Genomic DNA, 17,834 nt, shown 5'->3' with positions numbered 1-17,834 from the left:
AAGGTGGAACTCAGGGGATACAAACCCAAGTTCTTGAAGCAGAGCTCTGCAATGAGAGGAGCTCTTGCCAGCCCAGACTGTCAGGGAGCAAAAGCTAAGAGCTCGAACAAGTACCCCAAGAGGTTCAGATGTTGTTTTAAGTTGCTCCTATTGAAATCATATGCAATATATTGCATGTGGTTTTATTTCTTAAGCAGTTTCTCCTAATTTGTTTAAAAGGATCAATATTTACTTGCATAGATTCTCTCTCAGTTTGGAGTGAGAGCTGAAGATGGTGAAAGAAGAGTTGGGACAATGAAAATGTATCTTATAAGTACCTGAAGCAGTGTTCCCTTTGGAGGAGTTTGCAGCTCAGCCTACCAAGATACAGGGTTGCAGAAGGCTCACTCCTACTATGCTGCAGAGGATGCAGAATATATCTGCAATGGAAGAATGAGGAGAAAATTTTGCTAGTGCCAGTTATACCTCCTTGCTCTTTCATGGGAAATACAACTGTAGAAAAACATGAGAGGCATCCTTTTACAAACCATTTTGTATCATCTGCAACCCCTGATGAAATGGAAAAATCTCTAAGAGTCAATGAGAAGCAGCAAGGAATTGTTCTTTTATCTTGATATTAGATAACCCAGTATAACATATGGTTTATGTAAAACAATCTCCACTCCTTATTTTGTAATTAATAGCAAGCTATGATGTGGCTTTCTTTCCTGTCTCATTTTTGTTAGGTAGAGGCATGCTATTCCTTCTGTAATGAAAATGACTCATTTAACAAGCTTGCTCTTGTTTATTGGAGTTCTCTGACAACTTATAGTTGCTCTTCAATTAATTAAGTTAATTTTATATTGTCATGTTAGAATCACAGTTTGATGACACTGTGACCTTTCTGTAGAATTCAATGAATCAAACTTATATTTAATAATGCAAAGCAGTTGGTTAAGATTATATATATGAAGGACTTTTTTCTGATATTGTTTCTGTGCATGTAATCCTGGGGCGCTTACACAAGTTGTTTTTTTTCATGTGCACACCCTTGTAAGTGTTCTACAGCCATGACATAATATATGTGCACAGCTGAAGAGCACTTTTAAAATGGTCAATCGTGTGAAAAATTAACCTTAATCAAATCAGGTATTAGATGAAGGCACTGTAAAGCGGAGAGCCTTAGGGAACTTGCATTCCCTCTGGGTAATTTTGTACATTTTCTGGGAGCATGCAGATGAGCCCACACATGCCTCTTGCTGCATCTCAAAGCAGTTTGAGATGCAGCAAGAGGCACACTGGGAACAAAAAATGTTCACTGCACTGCAAATTTGCAGCACAAGCTCAAAATTTTATACCTGGATATCCAGGTATCAAAATAAAACACATGGGAAAAAGGTGGGACAGGGTATGTTCCCTGACCTTGCTCTGTGGTAACCTGGGAACTGGTCCTCCAGAGAGACACTCTGGTTTCTGGCCATGGTTTCTGGTTATGGTGCTTTTTCTGCCCAAGCACGCAGGTTACTAACTCTGAGTGTGGTGGGGCAAGCAGAAGTGCCTCAAAGATCGGGACCCAGGTGGTAAGTAGGGTTGTGGGGGTGGAGGGCATTTGGTGTGGGTGGGTATGGGTAGGTGTGAGGAATGGTGAGGGGGTGGGGGGTGTAAAGAGTGGCAGGGGTGGATGTGCAGTCTGTGAGTGGGTTTGCGGAGGGGCTTGAGCAGGGGCTGCCACTCCTGCCACTGCAGAGCTTTGGACAGGACCAGGAAAGCCATGTGCTACCAGGCCAGGCCGGACCGGGTCTGTTCGGCATGTACAGAGCCTGGGTTGCACAGCACCATTTCACCGCTGGTTGTGCCTGTAGTCGGGCCACAGCTGTGCTGTCTGCTGTCACTGGTTTCGTGGGGGGTGGGGGACAGGCATGTGGCAGCCCCCGCTTGAGTTCTTCCACAAAGCACGTGTTTTCCATGAGGCTCAGGAGTCAATGCACAGCCACGGTGTTGTGCCTACAATGGGCCATGGTGCATCGCTGCCTGAACTTCATGGAAAATGCACCCAGCCAGCCCAACCCAAGCCAACCTGGCCTGGGCTGCACAACTAGTGCAACCTTGCACAGGAGTCATGCGTCCCAGAGCCACGCCTCTAAGTCCTGTGCAAAGGCATGCTAATGGGCCATACTGGGCCGGGCCCTGCAATGCACTTTCTCCCCACACACACCACAGTGTTGCTGCTGGAGGCAGGACCTGGCCTAGTACAACACTGAGTCCCTGTGAGCAGTGTGGGACCCTGGGTGACAGACTGATTGACCTGGGACTGCCTGAAGGCACACAGGCCCATGCCTTGCTGCACCACAGCACCAAGACAGACCCGCAATGAGTAGCACAGGTGGTGCTGTGTCTGGGGCTGCTGGGGGCTCTGGCTGCAGTGGGCACTGAGCACCCCACGGCTGCTGCTGCTGTGAGGCTGAGCTGTGGGCCCTGTGGGGGGGCTGTGGCCCTGCGGGGGAGTTGGAACCCTGCGGGGGGGGGGCAGGCCATGTGCTGTGTGTGGGAGGCTGCACCTTGTAGGGTGGCAGGGGATGCACCCCTCCTGAGCTACCCCCCCACACCCAGTCCCCTCACAATCCCCCCCACACCTACCCACACACCCCACACCCACACTTCTTCCCACCCCCCACCTGGAAACCGCACATTCCCCCATCCCCCCCAATCCCCACCCATCATGCCCAGATGCCATACAGGATAGAACTTGCTGGCAGGAGCTGTGGCTACAGTAGCAACTGTCCTTACATCCTAGTTAGTGAAGGGGTCAAGGGAAGCTCTAATTGTTCTATGATAAGAAAACCAAAAGTAAACATCAAAACATTTAGATATTTAGAATTTATTTTATTATGATGATAGAGACACTGGTGGGCTTCCAAATTGCTTTAGAACTGTAAATATATCAATAAGACATTACCTAACTGATTTCTCTCTCTCGCTCTCTGTATACACATTCACATACTTTTTGTTTTAATTGTAGAAGAACATGGATTTTGGCATATTTTAAAGAGTGAATTTGGGATTTTTGTATTAGAGATTTTGCAGTTTTTAAGTAGGGAACACAAGTATTCCCGCTAGTGAGGCAAGTGGCAGGACCCAGGACGAGGTACCTGCTTAGGGCTGATACCCGGGACCTAGCTGGAGGTGACTGACTTCCTCACCACTTGGGGCCAGGAGGACATGCTTTGACAGTTCGAAGCAGGCCACCACACTGAGAACATCTTCAGGGTGATAGTTGCCCAGATGGCAGGGTGGTGACACACATGCCAGTAGTGCTGCACAAATGCAGTTGGCTCAGAGGTGCAGATGCCTCTGCTGTGGCTATGCAACTCCCATCTGGGTCTGGCAGGTGTGAAACCTTGGGGCCATGTGCTGTTGCAGGTGGCAGTAAGTCATAGCCAGACAGCAACCCCCACTGCCAGACTGCTGCAGTAGGTAGAGGGTGCAGGGAATTATTGGTTAGGGCTGGTGCAGCACCCAGATTCCAGTCGGCCAGGCTGCAGAAGCTCCTGTCTATTTATAACATTCAAATACTGTGGGCCCTAAGGCCCACCCAGCTAAGTAGCAGCCCCTATTGTATGGGGGCTAGCGGGTCAATGCTACAACAAAATACTTGGGACAACAAAGTAAAAAAACAGGACAGGACTGACATGAGGGTCAAAGGGTCAAAATGTGAAAATGAGTGCACCTGAGAGGGACACTGAGCAGAACCCCCCAGGCCCACAGAAGCTTCAAAGAGCAAGTAACCCTGAACTGCTTACCAGGGCAGCTTTTTATACTGCGGGGGCCAGCACAGGGCAGGTTTTTCTACTGCTGGAGCCAGCACAGCCAGGCAAAGCCTCATCAGGCAGCTCCATGCTGGTTCCTTCCCCTCCCATACCCACTCCTGCTGACAGCCCCTGGGGAGAGGGGCAGTTCAGCAGCTTCCTCGGAGGGGAGGGGAAAGGCAGGTTATAACTCATGGCACTTTGTGTAAAGCACCGTGAGTTAGAGCAAAGCCCCTGAATGTCTGTAGGCACCCTTGGTCTAATATAGTTAAGGCATTGGCCCTCCGTTTTATTAAAACATTTTATTTATAAGGAAATCCTCTGGTTACTAAAGAAATTAGGTTGGTATGGAATCAGTGTATATAATCTTCAGTTTGTAATCGGTAGACTAAGCATGAGTGATACTATTAACAGATACATGAAGCAGAAAGTTTAAATAGGAAAAGGTGCACGAGACACATTTTGTAACTGCTGAGTAAGCCACTGACAGCTGGGCACGAAGAGTTAAACCTAGTAGTCAGAATTTCTGGTTAAATCAGTGGGACATTTGCTTGTATAATATTTGAAGCCGACATCAGTAATTCCCTGCTTTAGAGGGAATTTACAGAGGCTTTAGCATAAGTGGCCAACCCATGTCAGTGACAGCCTCTAGGTGTGATGCATGGTAGATCAGGAAAGAAACAGGGAGAACAGCAGCAGATTAGGCCTGGAACACAGGGCAGGCAGCAGAAAGCAGAGCAGCAGATCAGGAAGGGAAAAGGATTGGAGTAGCACTCCAGGAGGGTCTGAGTCTTAGCTTGTGGCATGCCTGCTAGAAAGATTGGCTCCCACTGCTCTAAAGCGTTACTCTAAAATACCCTTATAAAACACCCTTATATATAATGTATATATATCACTACATCATTTTAAGGAGAAAAGTAGTCATTATTAATGAAGTACAACATTTTTTGTCATTCTCTAATTAGCATAATTTTGTGCATCTGGTCTTTTTAAGCAGTTACCATCCATGTAAATTACAGAAAACATTCCCATGTGAATTATAGAAAACTTAAATACTTATAAGGAAAGGATGTGAAGTACTTAAGGTGTGTTCAGTTGTGTGGGCACGGCATAATAGCCATGTCTCACTCTCACACTGAGACATCTGGGAAGAATGCTGCATTCCATAGTATAGTTCAAGCAGAAAGACGCCGCAACTGGTTTGTCATGCCTTAAAATGACAAGAGAACACCTTAAGCTACTTTTCAATTTTTATTCTCTGACTCACCCACAAGTATGCAGCATCCTGCATTTCCTGACACCTTTTCATTTACATTTACAATGAAGAGATGATATTCACTCCTCTGCCACACTCACTGAACTCTAGCTAAACAGTCCAGAGGAATATAAAAAGCCTTTTAAAGCTTCATATCCAGTCCCTTCAACACAACAAATAATAGTATAATCTCTGCAAACTCTAGCGTGGATGGTGTATCAGGAGTTTGGGGCTGGAATAGGGGCAGGGTGTGTTAGAGTATTTATTACCAGTTCTGTCCCCCTGAGCACTCCAAAGTTGGGAGAGTCCAGAGTTGGTTTAAAGCCACTGTAGCCTCCATTCCGATTTGGACTGTAAATTTAGTGCCTTAACATAGTATTAAGGTTAAGAACTGCTCTTTGTATATTCCCACTGAATAAATTATGCCTAATTCATGGCCAGCACTGAAGCAACCAGATCCCATTTGGACTTACCTGCAGATCCTATGTATAATATCTTGCCAGACAATGGCTCAAACCAAATTCGGAGTACTGATTGGTATCTTGTAGTCATGTCTGTCTCATATAGGGTTTGTTTCTAATGGAGTTTTGTATAAAATATTAAAATGGCAAACGACTGTGAATATGGTTCTTAATTAATTCTGTATAACTACCACCTTTAGAGTTGAGGATAGAGGATTTACAATCCCACACCTTGCTGAATAGACTCAGGGAAGTAATTAAATGTTGTGCTGGAAAATGAAGGTATTAATGTAATTGTTAAATGTTAAAATGTTCTCTTTTGATAACATGAAAATAAGGCTACATTTCAAATTTGTAGCCTTGAAGAAAAGAAAGTAGGATTATAGCATGCTGGGGACAGTGCAAGAGGCATACCTATGGCTGTGTTGTTTAACATGTTTTATTTTTCATTAATTTAAACATTTTTAAGTCCTGTACCTAATAGCTCTTTTGTTGAAGAAGCTCTTCTATTCTGCCATGTTTAATTCTGGCTATAGTATCTGATGCCTTTGGTTTTAGTTTAAATCAATGTTTGGCAATTAAACACTGCCTAAAAGCATATGTAGGTTACTGGTAAGTATTAGGTTCACTAATAAAACCCTGAAACAATTCAAAATGATGATATGTTTTGCTCGATCAGCACTCTCTTTCACAATATTGTCATTCAATTACACTCTGGGTAATGGTTTGGGCTGGATGGCCTGGATCATGTTTATCAGAGGTGATCTGTACATGACAAGCTCTAATATATATAGCCTTTTTTTTCACCTTAACTCTTGCAGGTTAATGGACACAGTTGATATAAGCAGCTGGGGAGACCTGGGTTAAAATCTCAACTCATTTTATAGCCTCAAGCAAGTCCTTAATCCAAAATGTGAAATCTGGATGTCTTTCACTGCACCTGTCAAATATTTTGATCACTAAATAATAGTATTCAGAGGTGCTGACCACTTGCAACTCCTATTGATACCAATGTAAGATGCATAGCACTGAGCACCTCATGAGAACAGGCCACTTCTTTTTACATCTGCTATTACAAAAGGGGCTTTGGCTCATTTACATGAAGCTGATTTTACTTACAGCATAATACAGTTGCTGTTCCATGTGCTTTTTTCCAGCACATCCAGCAGCAGAAATGCAAGACCATTTGTTTAAGATTCAGCAACAAACCTAAAAATTGTGCTGTATGTTTTCCTCCCCTCTTTTTTTAACATATGCAAATTAGCTTTTAGATGAATAGATATTCATTCAGGGTTGAATTTCTATCTAACTTGTCCTAAAGAACTGCTAGATTCTACAATTTACCAAAAGAAATAAATAAAAACAATCAAAGGTTTGTTAACAGAGCTACACAGTTCCCATGTTGTTAATCTGAAATGACGAGAGAGCAAATACTTATGTAAAATTACCTCCCTACCCAACTGATAAACAATAGTGGCAAAGAACACTTTTCTCCTTCCCAAGAGGATTAAGTGCGTAGTTTCATTTACTGAAATGATATGTTTTTCTAAAAAATAAATAAATAAAAATAAAGTGTAGATGCCAGGGTAACATTACTTGATTTAAGGCTGGAGTCACCTCTCTTCTGGCATATTTACAGGAATAGGAAAATCAACAAAGTAGGAATCCTTTGTGTAAAGTCTGGAAAAGCACATTTGTTTTTATTTCATGAAGTGAAATTACAGGGGCAGCTTTCTATGTGTGTGGGGGGGCAATGCCAGACAAAAAATGAAAATGATTCAAATGAGCAGAAATTAACTATTTTTTTAACCTTTAAAATCACAACCTTTGAGTTTTTCTTTACCAGTGTTTCCCAATTGCCCCAGTCAATATGCAAGTAAATAATTTTGAACTTGATGCTGAAATCTAGAATTGATAAAATTTGTCTCTGTTTTTCAAGAAAATGTTTCAGCAACATTTCAATATTAGATCCTCCTGTTTTTCCACACACATTTCTTAAATGGTAGTGGGGGTTTTCTATCAGCTATAGAGCTGGTTGAAATAGCTGCCCTATTAAAAATGTGGTGTAGTTTTGAAAATCTATTTTAAAAAATACAAACAATTATTATAGAAATGATTTGGGTCCTGACTCTCTCTCCCCCCCATGACCAAAAATTCATGTAAATGTTTTTAATGTATTACACATGATTTCCTTTCATTTTGTTAGCACTTTAAATGACATAATAATACAAAGCAGGTATGTTATGTGCTCAATCAGTTCAAAAAGACTTGATGTATAGCTACATCATATAGCAAACTGGGAGATCAAGCTCAGTTATTATCTCGGTCTGTTGCACAAAGGTATTTGCCAAATGTCTGGGACTAGGATTCAACTTTTGAAATTCCTTAGCAACTCTTCTTATTAGGAGAGTTGTAAGGTTATAATGGCAATTAAAAAAAAAGTAAGTCATTGTAACTGGACACAGTGATATTGTGGACCATCTAACATATAGCAACGTCTATAAGCTTATTCCTTCATGACAGAATTTATTAATTATAGCATGCACATTTTCCTTTGCTAGCATTTCCTTTGCTTTTCCACCCCAACATGTCCTTTCCTTGCCCCTAACACCCTGTCTCCCTTTAAGCTGAGAGTGTAGATTCTATATAGGGACAATCCTTCAGGGGACATCTCTGTCCACTTCCATTTATTTTGTTTACATGCAAAGTGCAAATTAAACTTGGCAGACCAGAGTATCTGGCTCTGTCCATTTTTATTAACTTTTAATGGTAGATTTTGTTTGTACTTTGATAAATAGGTTATGCAGAGTTTTAAAATGATTTATTTATCTGTTTGAAAAGAGAGTCCCTTGCAGAAACGTATACGAGCTGACTCAGTGGACAAGAATTGCTCTTTTACTTGTCCAAATATGTATGTATATTGTCTGTAAGCATTATAAAATTGAACTGTCAACATGTGTCAACAAACACTTAGAATTACAGTTCTCTTAGCAATGGCTGGCCCAGTGGAAACTATTAAGATCTCATATGTGGAGATCTACTTCATGACTTCTTAGTCTGCAGCTCAATGTCCCTTGTAGCCATTTTAGTCTGTTATATCCATACAACTGTAGTACATGAACACATTAACTCTTTGTATTGAAATCCCTCATGATTTCTTCATGATAAGAAGTTATAGAGCATGAACAGGAGCACTCTCATAATTTTCCATGAAATAACAGACTTTTTCAAAATACCCAAAAGGCAGCACTCCACGTTACGAACTAATGATCTGTAACATTTGATTTTAAAGACTAAAACATTTTTTTCAATTGTAAGACTGCCTAAAGCTTCCAAATCTCTTAGCTCCATTTTTTCAGTTGCTCTATCTTGAAAAAGCCCTACTGATATTCCTTGTATTATTTTTAAAATATCCTAGTGTCAGGTAATAGTTTCTGTAACAATGTTCAATACTGTACAACAGTGGTGCTCAACCTTCCAGCATCATAGGCTGGCTGAGTGATGTGGGACCAGTCCATGGGCCATAATCTGCAGGTGTGGTTAGTTCATGAACCAGATCCATCATAGGGGCAGCATGCAGGGTTAATCCAACATGTGGCTCTCTACAGGTCCAGAAATTTGGCAACTGGGGAACAGTGACAATGTTAATTGCGATGGCACTGGAAATTGCATCACGTAGTGTTGTCATCGCTTCCCTACCCCAAATTTATGGACTTGCATGGAGCCCATGGGCCGAATGACACATCCTGACAGGTCAGAGGATGAGCACCACTATGTCAGAATAATTCTATTGTAATGTTTGAGTTTCTTAAAAGTGAAGTTGGGGGTGGGGAGGAAGAAAACATATAAGAAGAAGCTTTTAGAGATCATTAGCTACTGTAGCTTGAAGCAATAGGACTGATTCTCCCCCTATTTTTAGCAACAACTGTACAGGAGAGTCATGCTTACTAATATATCTTTCATATTTTTCTTCCCTGTTGACATTGTAAGCAAAGCTGTTTTAAAAGCACTGCTGAGCTAAAGGGGTATGGGCTTTACAGTGCTTCAGCAGAATCCTGTTACTTTTTTGTCTGGCCATTTTTATCCCAACTCATTTTTATCCCATGGTAGGTCAAAACTAAACTGAGAGAGATTACCCATGAACAAAACAGGGTTAAGTTATCAGGATTTAGCTTTGCTTATTGTGTGATAGGAGTAGGCATATAAAGCAATTACAATGTATCAGCTGACATACAGTCATAACTGCTAGGTTTCTCCCTCTCCTCCAGCCCTTTTTAGATAGTATAGTTGTTTATCTACTTCTGCTGATGAGGGCAGTGAATTAGTATCTGATGCCAAAAAGGCCCTCACTTGCTTCATATTATTTGCCTAGATGACAGTACCATATTGAGGGGTGAGCAAATTGGGCCCCAGTCCCAGGCACTTATTTAGACAGCAGCCCATAGAGAGTCTATGCCACTGTTGCAGCTTGATCTCATATATCTCCTTCCCAGGGGAGCAGTTTCAAAAGGAGGGGTGGACTCAATAATACCTAACTTGTTGTCTAGTTAGAACACTGCACTGGGAGCTCAGAGACAGGCATGTTCAAACCTGCTTGAGGGGTGCCTAGAACTTGGGTCTTTTGCTGCTTATTTTAGCTAGTGGGGCTAAAATATGGGAGGGCCTTCCTCTGTACCTCCTTCCTCCCCTCACCTAGGTATGAGCTTTTTCAAGGTAGAATTTTGTGACTTATTAATTACCAGTATATGCACATATGTGGCTCTATAGCTTCCTGGCCAGTGTACAACCTACTGCATATGCTAAATATCCATGTGAATGTTTACTCTATAGCTCTATAGCTTCCTGGCCAGTGTACAACCTACTGCATATGCTAAATAGCCATTTGGATGTTTACTTGTTAATATTGAATAGAATCACAAACTGAACATAGATGCCAAATGCCAAAAATTCACATGGCTGTGAACTGTGATTTGGGCACATAAAGGATAATGCAGTTTGGTACGATTGGGCACATAAAATTAGATTAATTTTCTAAGGTTTGTGAATGAACCCAATAAATTATTTGAGAATTAGACAACTCTTGGGAACACACCATGCAAGCACATACCCTGTAGTAAGTGCTACTTTTCAGAATGTGGATTGGTTATATGTAATCCTCTAGAAATCAGGGGAAATTGAATTAAGGTTCATGCCATTCCCTCAACACATCCACAAGTACAGCCACCTTGGTGATGGCAATAGCTACTGAAAATTGTTCATTAAGGAATATATAAACTTCTGATTGAATTGCAGGATTCTCCATTACTGGAAATCTTCAGCTGAAGACTGATACTTTTCTGAAATGTATGCTTCAGTCCAACTTGAACCATTGAGTTCATTGCAGCACTAACTGTATGAAATCATACAGTTTGTATTAGACTGGTGGCCATATTGGTGGTAGTTTCTTGCCTTATATCTATGATAAGAAGATAAGAAAGGACTAAGAGATAATTAATGCCATTGTATTATGGCATAGATGTAAATTCCAGTATTAATCTTTCACAATGCCAGCTGTGTTCACTGTGTTAGGTGTAGCTGTATTGGCTGGTGGCGAAGGTATTAACTGGAGTAATAGCTCTCTGGCAGTAACTTCCCTAGGTACAGAATTAACATGTTAGTCTGTTCCTGTCATGCCGAGTTATAGACATCTAGGTCTATGTTTTACCTCAGACTCAGGAAAAGCAGCCAAGGTCCAAAGAGAGTGAACAGAGCGTAGGGAAGCCAAGAAGCCAGAGCCAGAAGATCTGTTCAGGGAACCAAGTCAGAGATCCAGAGGGTCAGGCAGTTCATGGGGTCAGGAGACTCTTCTGGAGAGCACAACACAACTGTAGACTCCCTCTACAGGAGTTCATAGTTGCAGAAACCTGGAGAGCACAATACAATTGTAGACTTCCCGTTCCTGAAGAAGGGTATTTGTAACTGAAAGCTTGCAAAGAACAATTTTTCCAACTATTTAGTTGGTCTAATAAAAGTTATCACATTTAATCAAAGAACCTCATCTGACGTGTTCTGTTGACAGACATGCCTTTTGTCCTACAGGGCAAGCAGGCCTTTGTGACCTGTCATTTGTAAACTTATTTTGCCTTTTCCAGGTGTATTTTTTGTTCTTTTTGGAACTCCTGCACATGTTGTGCCCAGTCTGTAGCTGCAGGGTTATCAGAGGTGACAGGTAGGGTGGGGTGTAGCCAGGGGTTAAACCCATTATTGGCAAAGTATGAAGTCTGTCCGGTTGTTGTAGGCAAACTCTGCAAGTGCTAGCGCGGGGGGGGGAACTAGTTTTGTTGGGAATTCCAGAGATGTTGCTCTAGGATCTGATTTGTTCTCTTGTGGTTCTCTCTCTTGTGAGACTATGTGGTTCCCTTGGCTTGACCATTTATTTGTGGGTGATATGTGAATGAGAGCTTGTCATGAACCCTCAGCCAGCACAGGACCTTGTGCCAAAATAAAGAAGCAAAGGTGATGTGGTCTTGGAGACCATGAAGGCAAACCACATAGTCCAACAATCATTAGGCAGTGTTTTTGGCTGAGGACAGACCTGTGCATGCGATAAAGTGGACCATTTTGGTAAGCTGTCAGCATTGTGGAGTATTTGTTGGATTTGGGCATCTCTATGATAAAGGCTATGGAAATGGCTGACCAGGGCCAGGGGGAATAGGAAGAGGCTCTTTTAGTACAGGTGCTAAGATCTCAGAAATGGACAATCTCAGGTTGTCTCATGCAGATATGGCCACCAAGGGTATCAGGCATCCAATTGATAGGTCTTGTCTGTTCGCTGAGGCCTGCTAACAGAGAGTCATGGCTTGCACAAAGCACTGTCAGTTTGGCCAGACCTGGGGGCATGTAGGTCCTACCCCTCATGAATATGTCCCTCTCCTGCACTTGGTTGGGCTGTTGAGATAGGCAGCCAACTGCCTGGGGTTAATTTCCTCTCAAGTAGGAGCTTGAAGCAGAGTTAGCAGGTCCATTGGTCCTGTAGCATCAATGATATTGTGTGACTTCAGAATAGGGTTGGTTTCAGCTGGTACCCACGCAAGATCAGCATCATATTTTCATCTTTTGGGATAGGGCATCTACTTTTCTATTCCTGGACACAAGTTAATATGTTATTTGCAAGTCAGAACAGGAGAAAAAGACTGCCCAGTGACATTGTCTCTGATTGAGAGCTTTTGCCTTATGGAAACACTCCCAAGTTCTTGTGGTCTGTGAGTATTGGTATCTTGTGTCATGCTCCATCTAAATAATACTGCCACTTCCTGAAGGCCACCCACATGGCAAGAATTCACAATTCAGGTTCTCATAATTCTGTTCTTCTGGGGTAAGTTTTTGGCAAAATAAAATGCAAGGGTGTAAGGTCTGTTCTGGGCCCTGCCATTGGGAGAACACTGCATCTATGGTGGTTCTAGATGTATCTGTTTCTACCACAAATGAATGAGCATAGGAACAGAGGTGAAGGCCTGTTTCAGGTGTTTGAATGCTTGGTAGGTCTTCCTAGACCAGCAGAATTGAATGTTCTTTTATAATAGCATAGTGAGAAGACATATAACCTGACCAAAGATGCATCTACAGTAGAAATTCACAAAACCTAGGAATCTTTGAAGTTTCTTGACACTCCAGAAAGGTTTACAGTCATTGGCAGCATGAACCATCTGGAGCTTCATTTTTGGGAATAAAACAAATCCAAAAAAAATCAACTGTCATTTGGTCAAACACATTTTTTTTTCTAATTTTGTGAACACGCCATGTTGGTGCAGACTTTCCAGCACTATTCGAACATGTGTTGAATGTTGGTTAGGATCTTCAGAGAAGATCAGTATATAGTTAAGGTAGGAATTACAAAATGGTCCAGTAGGTCCCATAGCACATTGTTAATGAAGTGTTGGAAAGTGGCTGGTGTGTTTGTGAGCATGTAGGGCATGACTTGAAGTGGCCATACCAGGTCCTAAAAGCAGGCTTTTACTGAAATTCACACCAGGTTATTGGGTCCCTGAAGACTAAGTTTAGTGAAGATGCATACTGTTTTGAGCTGATCAAGCATATGGATAAGGGGCAGAGGTTACTTATTGTTAATGGTAATCTGGTTTAGTGCCCAGTAATCAGCATATAGGCGGAGACTCCCATCCTTCTTCTTACTGAACAGAATGGGAGTTCCTGTGGGTGAGGTGGATCACCAGTCTCATCTGTGAAGCCCAGGACCAGGTTCTCTGCTAGGTGCTTGTAGAGAGTGTTGAGTTCAGGCTCTGACATAGCATAAATGTGTCTCAGTGGTATTTTTGCTTCTAGCTGCAGGTCAATGGGGTAATCGTAATCTTGATGAGAAAGAAGATTTTAATTTTCCTTCTTAAAGACATCTGCAAACTCCTTATGTTTTCTAGGTAGCTTTATTTCAGATTCTGGAGATGGCACCTTCTGGTGGGGTGCAGTAAGTGGGCTTGGCGGTCTATCCACTGGGATTTCCAACAATGTTGTCGACAGTAATCCAAGTTAATGTAGGCCTCCTGGACTTTTCACCTAGTCAGTGGGTCACCTCGTCAAGGAATAGTGTGGGGAATGTATGGATCCAAAACATATGATCTCCCTGTGCCTAAGGAGATTCATCTCCAGAGTGATGGTTTCCCACTCCATAGGTCATGAAGTCAGGGGTGTGACCCATCTGTGGTCTCTATTGTTTTGGGTTTGCACTGCTAGTCTCACCTACTAAATTGCCCAGGACTCTAGTATCCAGCAGGGAGGTCAACCTGGTGAATGAATGGGCCTGCCCCAAGACTCAGAGGTGGGCAGATAACAATACTTGTGGGTTCTGTGGGCTGTGTTTACTGCAGACTTCATGAACTGTAGATGCTTTGGGGATTCTCGATGACCCCAAGTCTGTCCCCTTCGCCAGACCTGAGATTACTTGTTTACCTGGACCACATGGTACATTCTTGTCCTGCGGCTCCATCATAGTGGCACAGCTCTGACGTCTGGCAGTGTTCCTGTTCTGGTATAGGGCATCTGAGCCCTCCATCCACTGGCATTGGGTTGGGAGGGACCATAGCAGAGTGAGGCCTTGGAGGGGGGTAGGCATCTTTGTTTTCCTCTCTGCATTCCTGGAGGTGGAAGTCAGTCTGGGCAGCCAGATCCATGAACACACAAAACTCTGGAGGCAATTCTACCCATTCAGTCTAATCCCCTGCTTGAGGCAGGATCATCCCTATCCAAACCATCCCGTTCAACCATAGGGTAAACTCTATATAAGACTCCCCTTAACCCTAGCACAACATAGACCTAACACCCAAACCTGCCACAGGGAAATCATGGTCTCTAATGTTCTGTGTCTATAAAATGTTGTCAATATACACTCAAGAGATCCCAGATAGAGAGCCATGTCCCCACTACAGAGGAAGGACAAAAAACCCCACAGTCCATACCAATCTGACCATGGGGTAGAATTCCTTCTTGACTCTAAATATAGTGATTGGTCAGATCCTGAGTAGACAGGCAAGACAGTCTAGCCAGCAACCTTGGCTTTGCTCCTACCAGGAGAACCAGCATACCCCAGTTGAAAACAACTTCAAGCAAACTTGAAGCTGCACGCGTGCGCAGCTGCGGACAAAAAAAGTCTTTCTGTGCAGTAACTTTTTAATGCCGTGCACCTGCCTGGAGTGGAGCTGGGCTGGAACAACTTGTAAACTTTGGGCACAGAGCGCAGTGGAGACACCGGGGCCAACACGGGACATTTACCAGTGGTAAGCTCCTCCACTCCAGCTTCACCCTGAGCTCAGCGCCATGTGGCTCCTCATCCCTGAGGCAAGGTGGGGGCAGGGCTGGGGCTAGGGCAGAGCCAGGCACTGTGCAGGCTCCACCGGCTCTGGGGAACTGCTCCAGCTCCTTCTGGTGAGCTACTCTAACCCCTCACACATCATAACCACAGAACACTTTATTAAAACAGAATCAAACATACCATTTGGTGTGCCACCAGTAGAACTCAGGGTAGGTAAGGACACAACTAATCTTACCTGTGTATTGGCAGACAAGTTATTAGGTTAACATATGCTCATATGACCCTGGAAAGTCTGATGTACTACATCAGAAGATAACCCCCACAAGACTTTGCCAGCTTGACTTGGGGGGAAAATTTGGTCCTAACTCCAAATCAATGGTTGGTTTAATCCTTAGTGGAAGAACACGATGTTCTAGCCAGATACCTGAGATACTGTAAAGTGTGTATAGCTGCTACAGTTCAAACTCCCATTTCTATCTGTGGTTAATCTCTGATACTTCAGAGGGAAGAAGCATGGAAGGGAAGAGGGAAAAGGAAATCCCCACAAACCAATAAAGCATCCATGGGGGAGGCAGGGGGCGGAATCCTTCCTGGTTTCTACAGATGACAAACAGAAGCACTGAAGCATGGAGATATCAGAATTGGGCAAAAATTACTTCCACCTTATAGATGAGAGAGGGCAGGTTGGCAGATTAACCAAAGCACAGTATGATGCAGGACAGAATGTCAGTGAATTGAAACTGATTCCCTGAGATCCTCTTGGCCATGTATGTATTATACATGTGTATATGTGCACATGTGTATGTGAGGAACAGACCAAAGCAGCGCACTCACAGCTTGAAGCGGTGCGCTCATGGATTGCTACACCTTAGAGAGAACATTACCTCCAAGTGCTTTTTGTGTTTTAGCTCACTGAAGAGTGCTCTGCTAAGCCAAGCTGGCCTGGCTTATTGTGTCGTATTTGCTACAACTTCCCCTCATCCTTTTTTAAAATGTGGAGCCCAGAACTGCACACCATTTTTCAGATTGAGACCTAACCAGATGTGAGTAGAGGGGCACTATCATCTCCCATGTCTTGCATCTAATGCTCCTACTGATGGAGCTCAAAATCACACTGGCATGTTTACAATACTTTCTAGTTTTGTGTCATTTGCAAACTTGCTCAAGAAGCTTTCTATGCCAGCATCCAAATAATTAATAAATATGTTAAACAACACTCGACCCAAGAGAGACCCTTGTGAGACTCTGATTGAAACTTCCTGCCATTCTGACATGGACCTTTTGCTTCTGGCTAATGAGCCAGTTATCTTTCCACCTTGTAGTAGTTTTACCCAGTCCACATTTCTCTCAATTTGTTTATGAGAAGTTTATGCAGGACCTTGACAAAAGCTTTGCTGAAATCCAGATACATTATATCCACATAATTCCCTTCATCCACCCAAGTTGTTACTTTGTCAAAGCAGATCAGATTTATTTGACACTATTTGCTTTTCATAAATCCATGCTGGCTAGTTGTGATCAGCCATTCCTTCCTCCAGATGCTTGTAAATGGCCTTCCTTAGGATATGCACCAGTAACTTCCCAGATATTGAGGTGAGGCTAACCAGTCTGTAGTCCCCTGGGTCCTCCTTGCCTTTTTTAAAGAAGGGTGCCCTTTTCCAGTTCTCTGGTACCTGGCCCATCTTCTAGGACTTCATGAAGATCATCACTAAAGGCTCTGAGATTTCCTCTGCCAGTTCCTATGTTGCTGAAAGGGAAAGTATTTTTTTTTTTCTCCCTTTAAGCAGAAAAAATCAATGGTTGGTTTAAGGTCCTGCTTTGTTAGTACCCCGAGTTTCTACTTGGCAGTTGTCTCTTTGAGGATGTCAGTGGTGTGAAGTCACTTGGACCTGGGTCTCCCTTCAGGTCTCTGCATGCACTTCTCAGGTTCTATACCTTAGATTGGAGTTTGGAAACAGGATCACAGCTACACAAATGCTTACCCTGTGTAGGTCCAATAGGAGCTTACAAGTCTTCCCTGTTGGAAGTTATGACTAGTAAGATACAGTGATGAACAGTCTTCTTAAAACTAATATATTGGTAAGTCAACAAACCAAATGATTTGGGACTGTTCTTTAAAATTGAATGTAGACTCCATATATGCTAAAACTCATTTAATTTTGACCTTCACTAGTTCATTATGAAGTATATTAGACAGGCTTCCCTAGACTTACAGAAATAGAACAAGCACAACTTTTATTCTTTTAACAAGCTGAAGTTCTTGAGGCCTTGCTCTGTTTGCCTTCCAGAGCTGCTTCTCTGTTTGTTTCTACCCATCTTTCTCAGGAAAAGTCTCTTTTCTCTAAGTCACATCCTTGCAATATGTCTGTGAGACCAGTTATCATATTTCTTAATACCATTTTTGTAACAGGGCCTAGATGTAGAAGCCTTCATTCACAAAAGTTTCATAGTTTCATAGTTAGTAGGGTCAGAAGGGACCTGAGCAGATCATCAAGTCCGACCCCCTGCCATGGCAGGAAAGAGTACTGGGGTCA

This window comes from Crocodylus porosus, unplaced genomic scaffold (assembly GCF_001723895.1).
Source record: "Crocodylus porosus isolate Cpor-Errol unplaced genomic scaffold, CroPor_comp1, whole genome shotgun sequence".
Lineage (NCBI taxonomy): Eukaryota > Metazoa > Chordata > Crocodylia > Crocodylidae > Crocodylus > Crocodylus porosus.
The sequence above is the reverse complement of the archived record's forward strand: the minus strand, read 5'-3'. Positions refer to the sequence as shown.